This window comes from Giraffa tippelskirchi, chromosome 8 (assembly GCF_054371585.1).
Source record: "Giraffa tippelskirchi isolate mGirTip1 chromosome 8, T2T-mGirTip1v1.2.pri, whole genome shotgun sequence".
Taxonomy (NCBI): domain Eukaryota; kingdom Metazoa; phylum Chordata; class Mammalia; order Artiodactyla; family Giraffidae; genus Giraffa; species Giraffa tippelskirchi.
In genome coordinates this window covers 102,923,730-102,931,322 of record NC_137282.1, presented here as the reverse complement: position 1 = coordinate 102,931,322, position 7,593 = coordinate 102,923,730, and positions in this window count along the sequence as shown.

Below are 7,593 nucleotides of genomic sequence, written 5' to 3'. Positions count from 1 at the left end.
GGTTTCTTGTATTGTTTTGCTTCTTAGAGTTGCCTTAGGAAAATTTAAAATGAAACAAGTTTTTTGAAAAATGATTTCTTAAAGTCCCAGACCTATTCCTGTACAGCTGGAAGTTTCCTATTCCAAACAAGCAGTGGCTGTAGAACGATTGGTAATTTTTCTTTCTGATAGGTGGTAGGAAGGAAAACTTTTACTTTTTGGATGAGACATTGAGACTGGGGAAGGACAAATAACTTTGTTTGGTGGCATAATTACACAGGGGTGAGATTGGGACCCAGACTCACATGCTATTCCTCCTACACCACCACATTGGAGCAGTGAAATCATTTAGGAACAGACACAGCTGATGGTCTTACACAGTAGAGGAGGAGACAGATGGACAGATGAGAGGAAATGTGAGCACCCTTCCATTTTAGCAAGCATCTCAGATGACTCAGTCCTTTACTCTGTGGAAGGTGTTTTGAAGACAGAGTAGTTTATCTGTGTGGCCAGCTTGTTTATACATTTTTCAATGAAAAAAAAAACCAAACTTAAGAGCCAAAAGTATGTCTGAAAAGCCAATTTATCACTCCAGATACAGTCTACTCACCATACAGGAACTAAGGAGTTTTAAGGCACTCAGACAAAGGAAAAATTATATTTTAAGAATAAGTGAAATTAATGAAGTTTACCTTTTCAAGTCTCTTCTTATATAGCATTCCATTAAATTTGTATTTATACTTTATAAAATAATCTGACATTCATTATTTTGTATGATTTTTCTCCTGTTTCTTATCTTTTATTAATTCTCTTCCACCAGTAGACAGGATCACACATCTGACATGTTCACAGTGGTTGATTTTATTTTTCAGCTTCTTTTGGCAACAGAACAAACTGTATTCTTATTTCTCTGACAACACCACCACCAAAAACAAGACATTAAAAGAGAGTAAAAGAAAGAAGAGAGAAAGAACACCTTGTATTCTCTTTACTATCAAAACAAGTTCTAAGGAAAAGGTTTGAGACCAGACATCACTTTTGTGAATTTAAGTTAACAAGTTACTCTTCTCAAAATATTTGCTGAGAAACTTTATACATAACTGTGTGAGAAAAATCTGTCTCTGTAAATGGAATTTATGCCCAACAAAGGCTTTAGAAGCCCAATAAATGGAGCAGTTATTTTGGGGACAACATACTGGATCGACTATATTCTGCCCTACTTATACTAATTCAAAGTCAAGACCACTTACATCTGGAAATATCATTGCATTTGTACTTTCTTAAGTCTAAGGTACTTTCAACCTCATGCTGTGATTTTTTAACTAGCCATAGGGGAGGCCAGAGCCCTCAATAGGCATTGAATATTAAACATCACCTTTTTATTTGATATATAAGTCAATTCTAAAGTCATATATGTTTTCCATTGATGTGTTTGCTCTTAACAGTGTAAATACAATGTTTATAAGAAGGGTCGTCATTTTTGTTGAAAGGTTGTATTCATGATAATTGTACAGTTTTATTTCACCAAGAGGTGCAGTAACCATCTTTGTTTGTCGTTGTGCTTTATGCCTAATTTAATGCTTCCCTGTTAATGTGCTTTTGAGATTGCTCATAAAGAATACCAACCCTGGTGTCTGGAGCTCACTGGACTCTTATGAACTCACTAGGTGATTTGTATTTCATGCCATTCAAAATTTGACGGCTGTGTAGTATAATTTTATTTTGAACTGTATGGGCAAATACTCATATTCTCACACAGGTATTCTTCCTAATAACGATTGTTTGGAGGTGCAAACTGAAGATAAATGTACTAACATCCTAGGCTAGTTTCAAAAATATTTTACCTTCTGGTGTGTTTGAAGAATGGTGAGGAGGCCAGTGGTCCTTTTTCAAAGAGGTGTCCAGGGTTTTTGAAGCCATAATTTCCAGATGGTTTCACACCAAGCTGGAAGTGCTTCCATCATGGCTTCTCCAGCCATGGCTGACTGTGGTATTTATTCATTCACTCAGCAAGCAGTTACTGAGTGCCTGCTATGTGCCCAACTCGATTCTGGCTTCTGAGGATGCAGCAGTGAGCAAAACAGGCAAAAATTCCTGCCTTTTTGGAGCCTATTTTTTTCAATCAATAAACAAAGCAAATATTGAATAGCATGTTAAATCCTGATCAAATGTTAGGGAGGAACATAAAGCTGGGAAGTGTTGGAAAAGGGACTACAGTTTATAATGGGACCAGGAAGGCCTCACTGAGAAGGTGACTTTTGCACAAAGACCTGACAGAAGTGAGAAAGTCATGTGGATAACTAGGGGAGAATTATACCTGGTCAAGGGAACAGCAAGTGGAAAAAAACCTGAGGCAGGGGCATGAACTGGTGTATTTGATTAACAGTGAAGATGAGTCAGGGGTGCTGAAGCTAAGTAAACAAGCAGAATAAGGGTAGAGTCTGAAGTAATGATGGTGGTAGATTGAGGGAAGGTTAGGTTGGGCCTTAGAGGTTATAGCTGAGACTCTTTTGTTCTATTCAAGAAAAACACTATTTAGGGGGCAAATAAAGAATTCAATTTCTACTTTCAAAAATGCTAGAAACATTTCCTGGGTATCTGGAGTCAAGAAATACTTCTTCGTCTTAGACTACAGGGGCTTCCCTGTAGCTCAGACAGTGAAGAATCTGCCTGCAATGTAGGAGACCCAAGTTTGATCCCTAGGTTGGGAAGATCCCCTGGAGAAGGAAATGGCTACCCACTCCAGTATTCTTGCCTGGAAAATTCCATGGACAGCGGAACCTGGTGGCCTACAGTCCATGGGATTGCAAAGAGTTGGACACAACTGAACGACTAACACTTTCATTTTCTTGACCACAGGATACCTTGCTTTTCTGGAAACAAAGACTAAAGTTTGCTTGGTTCTGTGTCTAAAATTTCTAATAGAGATTAATTCCTCAGTTTTTATAATTTACCTGCTTCTCTGCTACTTTTTTCAAGTCCACAAAGCAGAAAACCTTTCCTGCTACCTTCTTAGATTTACTATACAAGAAGCTATTACTGTTTCGACATTGTGTTACCTCTTTGGACATACCATTGAAATGTCAAACAACTCCCTGAAATTTAAGGATTATGGCTTTGACTAACTTAATCTTAGTTCCATGTTTGAAGTCACTCGTACAGTGAGCTTTCAAATTAAATGACATTGAAAGGAATTTATTCAATCCTGAGTATGGATGGCCTGATTTTCCTTGACTGACTCCTTCATTTAACTTGAAGATCAATAGATGGTGACTTTTAAAGGAAGTTCCTATAATATATAAATGCTTGAGGAGGATGTGTTTGAAATGAAAAGGAGGAGACAGGGGAAGAAGAGTCTGCCTGCTAACATTCTTTCTTTAAGAGAGCCAGCTGCTCTTCCTGAGTCCTCACTAACATTTCTTAGAGTCTCTCCAGCTGTCGCTCCTTGGCTGCAATGGGATGGTAGTGGGAAGAAGCTACTTTATTTCCTAGAGATGTGACTCTTCTACTGGCTCCTCTACTAAAACATAAATGCCACAAATAAAGGAATTTCAACGGGTTTTATCATCATTCTATCCCCAGAGCTTAATGTCATGCCTGATCTATTTTAGGCTCTCAAAATATTCCTAGAATAAATTAATTAATGAAATTAAATATAATATATTCCCTCTGCATTCTTCTGACTTCCTTCCAAAATTTTCACTCTGGGAACTTAATTCAGGATGTCTGCTTCTTGAGGAAATGGTGCGTGCATGCTAAGTCACTTGAGTTGTGTCCAACTCTGTGCCACCCTATGGACTGCAGTATTCCAGGCTCCTGTGTCCATGGGATTCTCCAGGCAAGAATACTGGAGAGGGTTGCTGTGCCCTCCTCCAAGAGATCTTCCCAATCCAGGGATAGAACCCTCATCTCCTATGTCTACCTGCATTGGCAGGTGGGTTCTTTACCACTAGCACCACCTGGGAAGCCCTTGAGGAAATTAGGTAACTTTTAAAATAGTGTAAGCCTCAGATAAGTAAGGAATGGTCAAGCGGTAATGCCTTCAACCTACAGACTTTGGATACAGTTTCTTGAAAAAATTCCAGTAGGGACTTGATTCAGATACCTGACCCAGACTAGTATCCTACCATGTGTCTTGGGAAAAAGATAAAAGCAAAAATCAACAGTAGTGACAACAACAAAACTAGTAAGGACTTTGTGACTTAGAATATTAATGTATCTTTTAATGCTTGGATCTCTCTTTCCAACTGATATTTTCATATCAGAGTCTCATTTTGCCCATTCCTCCACTGCTTAGGACAGATATGTTAGAAACAGCACAGATTGGTGTCAAGTGGAACTGGATGTGAATTTCTGATACCCAACTATGCTACAGTTTATTCACCTAAAAAAGTGAAATCAAGGGTTTCTAACTCAAAGGCTTTTAAGATTCAGTGAACTAAGATTTGTCAAGTGCCAGCTTAGAGTTTGGTATGTATAAGTACCTTGAAAACACTGCTTCCCTTTTCCTTAAAATGCTGGCTCAGAGGTCATTAGTAGCCTTTTTTCCCTTTTTCTTACCATTCTCGGGGCCTCATTTACTTACTGGATATTTAGGGCTAAAAGGCTCAGAATTACTTACAGAAGGGGTAGCATGAATGTGGGGAGGAAATAAAGGAATAGAGATGGGGGAAGAGAGAAACAGTGTCAAGAACAAAGAAAGAAAGAATAGAAGTCTAAGGTAAGCCTGGTTCAGATATGATAAGGTGATTTAAAATAGCTTCCTAATATGACTTCTTGCCTCCAATATTTAATCTTTCTAGTTCAATCTTCACACTAAAACCAGAGTTATTTTCTTCTTTAGCTCATGCCATTTCCTAATTGTTCTTTCTTGCTTATCCCTATTGAACTTGGTGTATACTATGGTTGTTTTATTTACTTTTTCTGACATATTAATATAGAAAGTATTATTATTAATTAACTTAATCTCTAAGTTAATACTATGCATTGATGTATACTATGTATTGGTGTATACTATGGTTGTTATATTTACTTTTTCTGACATATCAATATAGAAAGTATTATTATTAATTAACTTAATCTCTAAAGTTTTGAGTCTGTAAAGTGAATAAAGTGAAGTCACTCAGTCATGTGACTCTTTGCAACCCCATGGACTGTAGCCTACCAGGCTCCTCTATCCATGGGATTTTCCAGGCAAGAATATTGGAGTGGGTCGCCATTTCCTTCTCCAGAAGATCTTCCCAATCCAGGGATTGAACCCAGGTCTCCCACATTGTAGGCAGATGCTTTACCGTCTGAGCCACCAGGGAAGTCTGTATGAAAAAGCAAATTTGAGACATAGAAATAGCCTCTAATTAGCTGACAATTTATAATATGAATCCCAACTCTTCTCTTCATTTGTTGTAAGTGATATCTATTCATTACCATAATATCTTTACACTTTTCTCTGGTTCCTGAATGTTGTAAATATCTCATAATACAATTCAGATATAATGTGAATAGATTGCTGTGAAATTTGAAGAACTACAAAAAATATTGTAAATGAAGAAGTCCTGATAAATGCTAAAATCACTCACAAAACTATTGACTGTATTGAAAAGCATAGAAAATTGACAAGGATAATAACAAAATCATCAAAGGAGAATAATTTGCACACCCAAACATCAGGAAAATTGATGAACCTGGTTAACAATTTTACAAAGGAGATTCTCTTTAAGATAGTGTTATAAAAATTCAACTCGGAAGTGAAGGTTGTAATATAAACATTTTGCAGAAAAAAAATCACACACTAAAACCTAACACATGAGTTATTCCTTGTTGCAATTATATCCTATATTTTAATAAACATAAGCTAGAATGGATTTTTTTTTCATGACCTTGAGTTCTGAGTTTCATTTTTCAAAGACTAAATCCAGGCCACATTTTTTAAAACTGCAGTTACTATGAACTTCTGTTCCCTGCATTAAGAGGCCTTACCAGGTCCCAATTATCCTGGGAAAATGAGCTCTTCCTGTAGTTAGTTATTTGTAGACTGCTGGACACCATTAAAATGTTAGCTCCATGAAAAAAGCTACCATGTTTTCAACAGCCAACATAATGCCCTGCACATGAACACTAGTGTACTTCATGGCAAATGGATGGGGAAACAATGGAAACAGGGACAGACTTTATTTTCTTAGGCTCCAAAATCACTGCAGATGGTGACTGTAGCCATGAAATTAAAAGACACTTGCTCCTTGGAAGAAAAGTTATGACCAATCTAGACAGCATATTAAAAAGCAGAAACATTACTTTGCTGACAAAGGTCCATCTAGTCAAAGTTATGGTTTTTTCCAGTAGTGTTTTGTGGATGTGAGAGTTGGACTATAAAGAAAGCTGAGTGCTGAAGAATTGATGCTTTTGAATTGTGTTTGAGAAGACTCTTGAGAGTCCCTTGGTCTGCAAGGAGATCAAACCAGTCAATCCTAAAGGAGATCAGTCCTGAATATTCATTGGAAGGACTGATGCTGAAGCTGAAACTCCAAATACTTTGGCCACCTGATGCGAAGAGTTGACTCATTAGAAAAGACCCTGATGCTGGGAAAGATTAAAGGCAGGAGGAGAAGGGGACAACAGAAGATGAGATGGTTGGATGGCATCACCAACTCGATGGATATGACTTTGAGCAAGCTCTGGGAGTTGGTGAACGACAGGGAAGCCTGGCGTGCTGCAGTCCATGGGGTCGCAAAGAGTTGGACACAACTGAGCAACTGGATTGACTGACTGACCAATTACTGTGTGCCAAATACTGATCTCAACACTTTACAAGTATGAGCTCATTTAATTATTAGAATAATCTTTCAAGGTCAGTAGTATCTTTATACGTGAGAAAACAAAAGCACAGAGAAATTAAGTAATTTGTCTAAGGTCAGACAGCTTGTAAGTGGTAGAAATGGAAATCAAACCCAGGCTATCTAATTCCAGAATCCATGCTCCTAGACCATACACTGTGTTGTCTCTATTATTTTAGTCTCCCTCCAGATGTTTAAGTTAAGATTTGAGTAATTTATGTGAGTATAGTAATACAGTCTATAGATTAGATTCAAATGAGACTCTGGTGAGGAGAGTTTATGGTATCTTTGGTTATGACAAATGATAGAAGAAAAATGCAAAAGCTAAAACAAACAAAATGTCCAAAATTCTTCAATGAAACTAGGACCATTTGGTCTCTTTCAATATATTATTTTATTCTATTTTTATCCTTATTATTTTTGATCATAAGTGTACAAAAAGTGTAAATGCTACAGAAATATTTCACCAACTGTTTTTTCTACTGCACACTGATACATCTTGCATTATAGTCCAAAATGCTTTCCTATGTATGCCTATTATATATATATGTACATGTAACACTGAATTACTTTGCTGTGTCCTTGAAACTAACACAACATTGTACATCAACTATATTTCAATAAAAGTTTTGATCATCACATACAAGTGGTATGATCTAATAGAGACCACAATAAGCTTAAAAATTAAAAATTACATGAATTTGAGCAAACTTCAGGAGATAGTGAAGGATAGGGAAGCCTGGCATGCTGCAATTCATGTGGTCACAAAGAGTTGGACATTACA